The sequence below is a fragment of the Somniosus microcephalus genome, chromosome 8 (genome assembly GCF_052327205.1).
Source record: "Somniosus microcephalus isolate GS21.2 chromosome 8, FLI_Smic_1.0, whole genome shotgun sequence".
NCBI classification, from domain to species: Eukaryota; Metazoa; Chordata; class Chondrichthyes; order Squaliformes; family Somniosidae; genus Somniosus; species Somniosus microcephalus.
Window position 1 is genome coordinate 236,544,012 of NC_140994.1, and position 13,083 is coordinate 236,557,094.

Genomic DNA, 13,083 nt, shown 5'->3' on the forward strand with positions numbered 1-13,083 from the left:
CTAACCTGTCGGCGGAAAAAAGCGGCGCTGATTGACAGCCGCCGCAGTCAATCGGGGGCCGGCTCGCGTCGCGGTGGGCGGGGTTTCCGCGGAGCTGAGCCAATGGGAAGCGGAGGAGGGGGGGGCTCGATCACCAGCGAGTTTGGTGGAGGCGCGAGGCTGCAAGAGCTGGGAGACCCCGTAGAGGGGGCGGACCGACCGACCGCCCCGCGACAGCCAATCAGATTTGGAATCGGCTTTGACTGACAGGTATGGGGGCGGGCGCTGGCTGAGACAGCTGTCTCCATATAAGGGTTGTGCGCAGGGAGGGCGAGTAGGCAGAGGGGTCGGTGAGAGGGCTGCAGGTTATAGTTAGCACAGATAAATACAATGTTTTAGAAGTTTTTTTTAAGAGCCGTGCAAATTCGAATCATAAATATACTTATAATAAAGTAGAGATGAAGCAGATGTCAAATCTCCAAAGATGATTGCAATGCATTTATACTTTTCAGGTGATCACTGCTGGGATGATTGGTTATGTCACAAATGCTGTCATCAGGCAAGCCCCGCGTCACTGGTGAATCATTTTAAATAGCCTCTCAATGTTCATATCAATTCCATTGCTGTGCCTGAGCCAAAGTAGTTGCCACTGCATTCCTTTCACCTAGCAGAAAGAAAGATTCATTCTAGAAGGTAATGGTTAATAAAAGTGAGCTTGTTGCTTGATGTAGACATCATGCTAGTTACAAGTTAATGATCGCTGTAATTTTTGGTATTGAAGGAAATTGGTATGTGGCAGTCCTTTCTCTAATTGCTGGTCTTAAGTCCACTCTATTCTCTTCATACTGATTATACCAGCTATATACATATGTGACCCATGCCCATTCCTGCGCCAAACATTATACATTCTATATTTTGCGCTAGGTAAGGCTAGTTGTTGAGTCACCCATGCCAATTGTGATAACCGTGTCAAAAATGGCATCTTTAATAGAATGTTTATTGAATCCTATAACAATAGTGCTTCATGCCATACCATCAGAAGCTGATCTTTTTGGGGTAACTCAACGATGACCCTGTTTGGGTTGCAGTTTTTATTTTTATTATGGCAGTCAACACAAGGAAGTTTTGCCAGCCACACTATGCCCTATAAAATACCAATAATTGCTTTAAGATCTCACTCTTTAGATCATTTTCTCCCCTTCCATCTGTGAATACACCTTCCTGTTCTTTTCCCCCTCTTTCCCACCTACAGATACCCCTGACAGTATCAGTTCATGGATACCCCTGATACAATCTACATTCAGTGAGAACTCTAGGTCTCCTATCTAAGAGTCTGATACTTTATGGTGGAAGTAGTGGGTTGGCCTTAGATTAGGATTTGAATTTGGACTTCTTTATTGAGTCCATCCAATGTGTGCTAGTTTTCCAGATCATCAGGTGGCAGTGTGTGTTCAAAGGAAATAAATAAATAAAAATTAACATTTTGCAATTGTTGATTTAATTTCTGTGATTGGCCTGTACCAGCTCAATAAAGAATATACACTTTTTTTTGTTTATGCCTCTCGCATTCATGCAAAAGGTGTATGTGCAACTGCACCCTCTTCCTAATCTGGAGTCAATGAACCAGACGTTACATTCTATGCAAAAGGAGTGGGACTGTGAGATGTGCTAAAAGTTGACTGTTTTTTTGTGTGCTTCCTAATTTTCCCTATTCTAAAGCAAAAGCTACATTCTTTACATGTAAGTTTGCAGATGACACAAGTTAGGGGGCACAGTCAGTTGTGTAGATGGGCAGGAAGTTACAAAGGGATACAGACAGACTAAGTGAGTGGGAAAAACTATAGCAGATGGAGTTCAATGGGAGGAACTGTAAGGTTATCCATTTCAGATCTATGAAAGACAAATTGTAATATTTTCTTAATGATAAGAGACTAAGAACTGTAGAGGAGCAAAGGGATTTAGGTGTTCATGTAGACTAATCACTAAAAGGCTTATGGAATGGAATTATTTACTATGCTCCCTACATTAGTATTGTCTTCAAATTTAGGCAGCTCCTCTTCTAGCCATATCATCACTTCTTCTAGCCCTATATCTAAATTATTGACCAGAAGCAGTCCAAGAACAGAATCCTGCGGGTAACCAATCTGAAAAACTGCCCTTAACTCCTACTAATATAAAATAAAAACAGAAAATGCAGGAAATGCTCAGCAGGTCAGGCAGCATCTGTGGGGAGATAAACAGATTTACCGTTTCAGGTCGGTGACCAAAGTTCCCCCTAAGGTGCGCGGCCGCGCATCAATCTGGACATCCCATGCAGGCCGCTCACAAGCTGTTGTGGCTGGAAGAGATGCTGCGTAGTAAATTTAAAGGGACCATGCACGAAAAAAAATTAGAGGGAACATTGTTGGTGACATTTCATTAGAACTGGAAAAAGACCTTTCATCAGAACTCCTATGTTTTCTCCTTTTCACTCAGTTTTAATTCAATTTGCTACCTTCCCTCTAATTTTATACCTCTAAATCTTCTCCATTAGTCTCCTGTGTTGTACCTTGTCAAAGGCTTTCTGAAAGTCCATATACACCACATCCACAGCATTTCCCCATATCTATTACCTCCTTAAAGAACTCAAATCAGATTTGTTAAGCACAATCTTCTTTTCTGAAATCCATATTGGCTGGTTCTATTTGTTTTCTCTTCCTATAGATATTTAATAATTTCATCTTTAATTAAAGATTCCTAATTTTCACTACCACAGATAATAAACTAATTATCCTGTAATTTCCCAGGTTAGCTCTGTCTCCCTTTTTGAAAATAGGTATTAAATTAGTCACTTTCCAATCCTCTGGCATATATCTACACTTAGTAGAATTCTAGTATACAATTTCTTGCATTCTCTAATTTTTATTATACCTATAGGCCACATGTGCCCTCTTCTTTAATTTTAGTTTTTTTCTCATCTCTGTTTATCCATGATATCCTGAAACTTCAAGTAGTCTCTTTTTTAATGGAATATATTTATTTTGCAGCATTGTAAACTTTTTAAAAACATGTCATTGTTGATTTACAGTCCTGTGTGCCAACTTCTCTTTCATCCTCATCTCAGCTAGCTTACTCCTCATCTTTCTAAAATCTGCACCATTCCAAACTGGGTGCATTTTTATGCTAACTTTTTTTCTTTCTATTTAGACCTTAAACCTGTATCATTATATGGTCACTATTCCCAAGGTATTCACCCACATTTAACTTACCTGCCTGATCTATTTCATTACTCATAACTAGATCTAGCAATGCTTGAGGAAGGAATCCTGCACAAACTTTAGGAATTCTATTCCCTTTTCTCTGTTTAGTCTTCCCAATCCCAATCAACAAGTGGGTAAATCTCCGAGACCAATAATTTTGTTATTCCTACTCAACTCCCTGATCTGTCTACAGATTTCTTTTATCATATATTATCAACTAGTGGATGCACTGGTTGTCATCTTCCAAAAGTCTATAGATTATGGAACATTTCCTGCAGATTGGAGGGTGGCAAATGTAACTCCACTATTTAAAAAAGGAGGGAGAGAGAAAACATCAGTAGCTTAACATCAGTAGTAGGGAAAATGCTAGAGTCTATTATAAAGGATGTGATAACAGGACACTTAGAAAATATCAACGGGATTAGACAATGTCAACATGGATTTATAAAAGGGAAATCGTGTTTGACAAACCTACTGGACTTTTTTGAGGATGTAACTGGTAGAATAGATAAGGGAGAAACAGTGGATGTGGTGTATTTGGATTTTCAGAAGGCCTTTGATAAAGTCCCACATAAGAGGTTAGTGTGAAAAATTAAAGCACATGGGATTGGGGATAATATACTAGCATGGATTGAAAATTGGTTAACAGACAAGAAACAGAGAGTAGGAATAAATGGGTCTTTTTCGGGTGGCAGGCGATGACTAGTGGGGTACCGCAGGGATCAGTGCTTGGGCCCCAGCTATTCACAATATATATCAATGATATGGATGAGGGAACCAAATGTAATATTTCCAAGTTTGCTGACGACATGAAACTAGGTGGGATTGTGAGTTGTGAGGAGGATGCAAAGAGGCTTCAAGGCGATTTAGACAAGTTGAGTGAGTGGGCAAATACATGGCAGATGCAGTATAATGTGGATAAATGTGAAGTTATCCACTTCAGTAGGAAAAACAGAAAAGTAGAGTATTATTTAAATGGTGATAGATTGGAAAATGCTGATGTACAAAGGGACATGGGTGTCCTTGTACACCAGTCACTGAAAGCAAACATGCAGGTGCAGCAAGCAGTTAGGAAGGCAAATGGTATGTTGGCCTTCATTGCAAGAGAATTTGAGCATAGGAGCAAAGATGTCTTACTACAGTTGTACAGGGCCTTGGTGAGACCACACCTGGAGTATAAAAAGACTAGTGCTAGTGCGAGCAAGCACTGAGTGCGAGTCAGCAGAGAGTGCTGTGAGTTTGGGTAAGTGTGAGAGTTCTTTAATTGTTATTTCTCTTTAAATCATTCTTGATAAGATTACTTAAGCAGTTTAAGTAAAGGGGAAAAGTTAAATATTTGGGATTCTGTTGGTTTAAGAAGAGTAAAACAAGGTTACACTGCAGTAGGAGTAAATTGGCACAGCAGGCAGTGGAAACCAGTTTTCTAACCAATCAGCAGGGTGACTCATTTGGCTCTAAACAAACAAACAGTATAAAAAGACCAGTGCTAGTGCAAGCAAGCACTGAGTGCGAGTCAGCAGAGAGTGCTGTGAGTTTGGGTAAGTGTGAGAGTTCTTTAATTGTTATTTCTCTTTAAATCATTCTTGATAAGATTACTTAAGCAGTTTAAGTAAAGGGGAAAAGTTAAATATTTGGAATTCTGTTGGTTTAAGAAGAGTAAAACAAGGTTACACTGCAGTAGGAGTAAATTGGCACAGCAGGCAGTGGAAACCAGTTTTCTAACCAATCAGCAGGGGTGACTCATTTGGCTGTAAACAAACAAACAGTATAAAAAGACCAGTGCTAGTGTGAGCAAGCACTGAGTGCGAGTCAGCAGAGGGTGCTGTGAGTTTGGGTAAGTGTGAGTTAGGGTAAGTGGGGTGTTAGGTGCTCTTTTCAAACTTTAACTCTGTGGGTTGTAGTTGATAAGGCCTTTCTGGTGCAGAGTGGCTGTTGGTAAACCATTTAACTGGTGTAATTAGAGTGATTGATTTAATTTAAATCCAATTAATTAAAGGGGATACTAGCATCTAAAATCGGGCAGAGGGTGTCCATAACTAACAATAAAAAATTTAATTAATTACATAGAATGGAGCAGGTGATGTGTTACTGTTGCGAGATGTGGGAGCCGCTGGACTCCATTGAGGCTTACGGTGATTACGTCTGTGACAAGTGTCTGCTGCTACAGGAACTCCAGCTCCGTGTTGATGAGCTGGAGTCTGAGCTTCAGACACTGCGACACATCAGGGAGGGGGAGAAGTACCTGGACTCTGTGTTTCAGGAGGTGGTCACACCTATGAAGTTAATTAATTCAGATGTAGCCCGTGGTCAGGGACAGGACGGTGTGACTACGAGTGAGGCAGGTACGGTGATCCAGGAGGTAGTGTTGGAGGAGCCGCAGCCCTTGCTCTTGTCCAACAGGTTCAAGGTTCTTACTCCCTGTGGGGACAGGAGCAGGGACTGCAGGGAGGATGAGCAACCTGGCCACGGCACCGATTCAAGAGGGGGGAGTAAATAGAAATGTTGTAGTGGTAGGGGATAGTATTATTAGGGGGATAGAGAGAGTGCTCTGCAGCCGAGAGCGAGAGTCCCGAAGGCTGTGTTGCCTACCCGGTGCCAGGGTTAAGGACATCTCCTCTGGGCTGGAAAGAAACTTGCAGTGGGAGGGGGTGGATCCAGTTGTCGTGGTCCATGTTGGTACAAACGACGTAGATAGGACTAGGAAGCCGGTTGTGTTAAAGGAGTATGAGCAGCTAGGGGTCAAATTAAAGAACAGAACCTCAAGGGTAATAATCTCTGGATTATTACCTGAGCCACGAGCGAATTTGGCTAGGACAAATAAAATTAGAGAGTTAAATGTGTGGCTCAAAGACTGGTGTGGGAGAAATGGGTTTTGCTTCCTGGGACACTGACACCAGTACTGGGGCAGGAGGGAGCTGTTCCGTTGGGACAGGCTTCACTTGGCCAGTGCTGGGACTAGAGTCCTGGCGGATCATATAACTAGGGCTGTAGAGAGGGCTTTAAACTAACTAGTGGGGGGGAGGTTCCTAGAGAGCAAATAATAAAAATGACAACAGAGAAGGTCATAGACTTAGGTAGCAGTGGGGAAATTAAAAACCAGAGCATGTCAGGAAGGGGCAGAAGGTATGGAGTAAAAGGTAAAGTAATAAAAAGGGCAAAAGCAGGAACTAAGTGTCACAAAACATATTTGAAAGTTCTCTATCTGAATGCACGTAGCATTCGTAACAAAATAGACGAGTTAATGGCACAAATAACTACATATGGGTATGATCTTGTGGCCATTACAGAAACATGGCTGCAGGGTGACAATGCCTGGGAATTAAACATACCAGGTTATTTAACGATCATGAAGGACAGGTAGGAAGGAAGGGGAGGTGGGGTGGCTATGTTAATAAAGGAAGGAATCACTGTAATACAGAGAAATGATATTGGGTCAAAAGATCAGGATAATGAAACAGTTTGGGTGGAGATAAGGAATAATAAGGGGAAAAAAACACTAGTGGGCGTAGTCTATAGGCCTCCGAACAGTTGCAACTCTGTTGGACGGAGTATCAATCAGGAAATAGTTGAGGCTTGTAATAAGGGAACATCTATAATTATGGGGGATTTTAACTATCATATTAATTGGACAAATCAAATTGGGCAGGGCTGCCTTGAGGATGAGTTCATTGAGTGTATTAGGGATGGGTTTCTTGAGCAGTATGTAACTGAACCGACCAGGAGGCAAGCAACCTTAGATCTGGTCCTGTGTAACGAGACAGGATTAATTAAAAATGTCCTAGTAAAGGATCCCCTTGGAATGAGTGACCATAACATGGTTGAATTCCATATTCAATTAGAGGGTGAGAAGGTTGGATCTCAAACAAGCATGCTAAGCTTGAATAAAGGAGACTATGAAGGTATGAGAGCGGAATTGAGTAGAGTGGATTGGGAAAATAGATTAAAGGGTAAGACGATACATGATCAGTGGTGTACATTTAAGGAGTTATTTTACAACTTCCAAAAAAAAATATTCCACTGAGAAGAAAAGGGTGTAAAAGAAAAGACAGCCATCCGTGGCTAAGTAAAGAAATTAAGGATAGTATTCGACTAAAAACAAGGGCATATAAGGTAGCCAAATCTAGTGGGAGGATAGAGGATTGGGAAAACTTTAAAAGACAGCAAAAAATAACAAAAAGATTGATTAAGAAAGGGAAGATAGATTATGAAAGTAAATTAGCGAAAAATATAAAAACAGATAGTAAGAGTTTTTATAGTTATATAAAAAGAAAAAGGGTGGCTAAAGTAAATGTTGGTCCCTTAGAGGATGAGACTGGGAAGTTAATGGTGGGAAATATGGAGATGGCAAAAACACTGAATGAATATTTTGTATCAGTCTTTACAGTAGATATTAAATCTGTGTGTTAATGGAGACACGGAATGCAGGAGTTGGTTTAACAAGTCTTTACTGAATGGAGACAATCTGGAAACTGAAACTGCAGAAGCCTGCTAGGGCCTTTTATACAGGGGTGGTCACTGCCGGTACTGCAGTCTGAGACCAGTTATTCCCTTAAAGGGACATACACAACAATTCCTCCCCTTTTAGATAAACAGTACATAGCATTCATTTAACAAATAAATAATAACTAATTACAATTACAATTACGGTTGCTAGATACATTAGTTGAAGTTAAGCAATTATAAGTTCAGTCTTTGAAGAGGCTTCCTGATTCTGTCAGGATAACGCCTCTTTGGGATATCAGGTTCTTCTGGCAAGGTTGAGTCAGGATCAATGTCGTTGTTTGGTTCGTCTGCTTCCAATATCACCGATTCTGCGGTAGATGCAATTGGTACTTCGGTTTCATCGCCAGGTGTATCAGATCATGGTGTGGAGTTGACGTTTTCCAGTGACTCTAGAATCTGGTCAGCATGGCGTCTTACAATGCTCTCTCCAACGTCCACGGTATACATTAGAGGTCCTTGCCGTGTACAGATCGTTCCTGGCTGCCATTTCTCTGTGCAGTAGTCCCAGGCCAAAACTGGTTGACCGACCTTAAAACTCCTGGTCGGCCTTTCATTCATATTCTGAAACTGCCTGTTCTCCACATCTCTTCTGACGTTTGGCTTAACCAAATCCAAGCGGCATCATAGTCTTCGATTGAAGAACATCATGGCTGGAGTTTGGTTGGTAACCGCATGTGTCGCATTCCGGTAGGCAAACAAGAAGTTATCCACCTTGTGTTGTAGGGGTATATCTTCATTACACATTGCCTTAATAGCCTTCTTGAATGTTTGAACAAACCTCTCGGCCAATCCATTTGTGGCTGGATGATATGGGGCGGATGTGTAATGCTTAACACCATTGTTCTTTAAGAACCTCCGGAACTCTTCAGACACAAACTGTGGTCCATTGTCAGAGCAAATCTGTTCAGGCAGCCCATTCCTGGCGAATATGGTTCGTAAGACTGTGATAGTTTTTTCTGTGGTGGTTGAGGACATTTTTATTACCTCTGGCCACTTTGAGTGTGCATCCATCGCAATTAAAAACATCGAGTCCATAAAGGGACCAGCAAAATCAATGTGCACCCTTTGCCATGGAGATGAGGGCCACTCCCATGGATGTAGAGGGGCTTGTGGTGGGGTGTTTTGGACCTTCTGGCATCCTGTACAGCTCTTGGTCATCTCTTCGACTTCTCTATCAATTCCCGGCCACCACACAAACGCTCTGGCTAAGTTCTTCATTTTTACCCCTCACAGATGGCCCTCATGAAGCTCATTGAGCACTCTATCCTTCAATTTGGGTGGAATTACTACTCTGGATCCACACATCAATGTTCCTCTGCACACTGACAGCTGTTCTCTTCTCGGCGAGAATGCTGGCAGCAGTGGTTCGCCATGTGCTGGCCATCCCTTCACCGTTAAATCATAGACCCAGGAGAGTGTCGGGTCATTTCGTGTTTCCTTTTCTATGTTTGCATTCGTCACAGGGAGACATTCGACTATAGTCGAGTGGAATAACTCCACTGGATCCACTGCCAGTTCTTCTTCCACCGTCGGCAACGGTAGGCACGACAATCCATCAGCATTCCCATGCTGTTTAGTTCCTTTGTACTCAATGTCATATTGGTGTGCCCCTAGGAAAAGGGACCACCTCTGTAGCCGTTGTGCCGTCATTATCGGTACGCCCTTCTGAGGGTTGAAAATGGAGACGAGAGGTTGATGATCAGTTAGTAGAGTAAATTTCTGACCGTGCAGGTAGTGATTGAACTTCTTCACCCCCCACACCAGGCTGAGGGCCTCTCTGTCAATCTGGGCGTAGTTACGCTCGGCTGAAGTTAACGAGCGTGACGCAAAAGCTATCGGCCTCTCAGAACCATCAGGGAATTTATGTGACAGTACCGCCCCAATGCCGTAGGGAGACGCATCACACGCCAGTCTTATCGGTAGTGATGGGTTGTAGTGAGCCAATACTTCTCTTGAAGTGATTAGGTCCTTACACTTTTGAAAGGCCCGCTTACATTCATCGCACCATTTCCATGCTACTCCCATTCGTAGTAGGGCGTTCAGTGGATGCAGAATTGTGGACAAATTCGGCAAAAACTTATGGTAGTAATTCACCAATCCGAGGAATGACCTCAGTTGTGACACACTTTCAGGCGCTGGAGCCTTAACTACCGCTTCAATTTTGTCAGGGGACTTATGCAACCCCTCTTCATCAATCACGTGGCCACAATACGATATCTGTTTCTTAAAAAACTCGCACGTGGGGCGATTGGCTCGTAGCCCATGTTCACCTAATCTAGTCAGCACCTGCTCTAGGTTGGCAAGGTGTTCACTGTCATCTTCACCTGTCACTAGGATGTCGTCCAAGTAACACTGAGTCCTCCGAATCCCTTGCAGGACTTGTTCCATCGCTCTTTGCCATATCGCCAGAGCTGATGCTACTCCAAATACCAGTCGATTATACTGGTAAAGACCTTTGTGAGTGTTTATCGTGAGATACTTCCGAGAGGATTCTTCAACCTCCATCTGCAAATATGCTTGTGCTAGGTCAATTTTTGTAAAACGCTTCCCTCCAGATAGTGAGGCGAAGATATCTTCTATCCTTGGAAGAGGATATTGTACTGTGTGAAGGAGTGGGTTCACTGTCACCTTGAAGTCCCCACAGATGCGAACCTTCCTTGGCTCCTCAGACTTATTGTTTAACGTTTTCTTCATGACAGGAACGATGGGTGTCGCCCACTCGCTCCAGTCTACCTTAGATAACATGCCTGCATTCTCCAGATTCTCCAGCTCTGCCTCAACGGCTGGGCGAATTGCATATGGTACCGGTCTTGCTTTGAAAAACTTGGGAATTGCATTCTCCTCTATTTTTATCGAGGCGGTTACGCCTTTAAGAGTGCCCAGTTCTTGTTGAAATACCTCTTTGGCGTCAGCTAAGATTGTTGACAATCGTCCAGGGGTGACGTCGTCATCCTTTTTACCAGCCACTGTCAGTGCCTGAATGGAGTGCCAGTCTAAACTTATCTTTCTGATCCATTCACGTCCCAATAACGGTGGTCCACCATCTTGCAGAATGTAGAGATACAATTTCCGCATTTTCTTGCCGTTGTATTCGACAGGCACCCTTATTTTTCCTCTGGGGTATACTTTTTGCCCCGTATACGTCCTCAAGACAATGGATGTCTCTCTCAAGGGTATGTGTGAGAATAGCCGCTTGTAGTCTCGTCGATTCATGACGGTTAGAGCTGATCCTGTATCCAATTCCATTTTGACTTGGGACCCTGCTATCGTGAGGGTGACCCAAATGGTTCGGTGATCCTCTTTTGCGATTATGTTGTGAAGTTTGAGACAGCTTAGTCTCTTGTTCCCGGATTCACTATCGCTCATCTGGTCTTCGGAACTACTGTCCGTCATCTTTTGTACTTTCCTGTACGGTTCCTTAGTAGCCTTTTTATTGTCGTTGGTCTTCTTCTCAGACCTGCAAACTCGTGCAATGTGTCCCATCTTTCCACATTGCCTGCATATTTTGTCCTTGGACCAGCAGTCCTTCTGGTCATGGTTTGTTCTGCCGCAGCGATAACATTTTGCAAATCCCCGTGTCATTTCGTGGGTGCCGTATTCCTGTGGCTTTTGTTGTATTTCCGCAGCTCCCCTTGCTGCTGCTTCGTATGATACTGCCACGCTGAAAGCCTTATCTAGCATCAGCTCTTTCTCTGAGAGTAACCTCTTCTGGGTTCCTTCACTCAGGAGTCCACAGACAAATTTGTCCCGTAAGGTATCTGCCAGTCCTGCTCCGAACTGGCAGTGCTTTGATAGCTTGCGTAGTTCCGTAAGGTAATCAGCATTGCTCTCATTTTTATGCTGATTTCTCCTGTGGAATTTAAATCTTTCTGCTATCAGCAGCGGTGTAGGATTTAGGTGTTCCTGTAGGATAGCAACAATTTCGTTAAAACTCTTCGCCTTCGGTTTGGCTGGAGTAATCAGGTCCCGCAATAGGCCGTACGTTCTTGCGCCCATTAAATTTAGCAATACCGATGCCTTTTTCTCCTCGGCTATTTCGTTTGCCTCACAATATACCTCGACTCTTTCCACATATGTGGTCCAGTCTTCCATTGCATTATCGAAGGCAGTGATATCGCCAGTCTTTGGCATCTTGAAAATCTAAGATGGCGTCTCCCGCGCTTTTCCTTCGTCCCCGATGGATCAAAATGGCGCCTCCCGCGCTTTTCCTTCTTCCCCGCCGAGTTAAGATGGCGCCTCCCGCGCTTTGCTGCCGCTGCCGCTGCTGTCAACACCGCTCTCCGCGGTATTTTTATTTTTATCCGTTCCTGTCGTGGAGCGGACCCTCTGGGACACTTCCCTCCCTCTTCTTAGGTCCGAACGCTGCCCGGCTGCGAAGCACACCCTGTGTGCTCCACCCTCTCTCTCTCTCTTTGCTTCCCAACTCGCTGCCTGGCCCCGTTGCAGAGCCACCCGATCGAGCTCCAGCCCGCCGCAGCCCAGGAAGGATCAGTGTACTACCTGCCACCAGCCCGATTGGCTGAGAAACCACAGACTGGGGAACCAAGCCTGGCTCTTGACAGTCTCTCCTGCAAGGTTTCAATCCGATGATTTGGAGGGTGGTTGCCCACGGTCGACGCCCGTTTCTCGAGTTTCTTTGGATTATATATTTTTTCTTTCTTCTGGCTTCGACCTTCAATAACGTCGTCTGAGGTGCTGCCGAGTTGCAGGTAAGTTCGTTTCTTACTCGTCGCCAGTATTAAATCCGTGTGTTAATGGAGACACGAAATGCAGGAGTTGGTTTAACAAGTCTTTACTGAATGGAGACAATCTGGAAACTGAAACTACAGAAGCCTGCTAGGGCCTTTTATACAGGGGTGGCCACTGCCGGTACTGCAGACTGGGACCAGTTATTCCCTTAAAGGGACATACACAACAGTAGAGGACACCAAGAATATCCCAACACTGGACAAACAGGGGGCTATAGGGGGGGAGGAGCTAAACACGATCAAAATCACTGAGGAAGTGGTACTTGGTAAAATAATGGGACTCAAGGCGGATAAATCACCTGGACCTGATGGCTTACATCCTAGGGTCTTGAGGGAAGTGGCGGTAGGGATTGTGGATGCATTAGTAATAATTTTCCCAAACTCCCTGGACTCAGCAAAGGTCCCGGCAGACTGGAAAACTGCTAATGTAACACTCTTATTTAAAAAGGGCAGTAGACAGAAGGCTGGAAACTATAGACCGGTTAACCTAACATCTGTGGTAGGTAAAATTTTGGAGTCCATTATTAAGGAGACAGTAACAGGACATTTGGATAATCATAATTTAATAAGACAAAGTCAGCATGGTTTTATGAAGGGGAAGTCATGTTTGACAA

General features: G+C 43.6%; 2 protein-coding genes across 2 annotated transcripts in view; one reads left to right on the forward strand and one right to left on the reverse strand.

Annotated features, from left to right (window-relative positions):
* g3bp1 (GTPase activating protein (SH3 domain) binding protein 1) overlaps positions 1-26 on the reverse strand; it is a 31,953-nt gene extending 31,927 nt beyond the window's left edge. Inside the window, exon 1 of the mRNA XM_085995808.1 lies at positions 6-26. The gene's annotated coding sequence lies outside the window, so the exon portion shown is untranslated. The remainder of the gene's footprint in view (positions 1-5) is intronic.
* LOC147114164 (uncharacterized) overlaps positions 1-13,083 on the forward strand; it is a 99,243-nt gene that overhangs the window by 1,977 nt on the left and 84,183 nt on the right. The gene's annotated exons all lie outside the window — the stretch shown is intronic.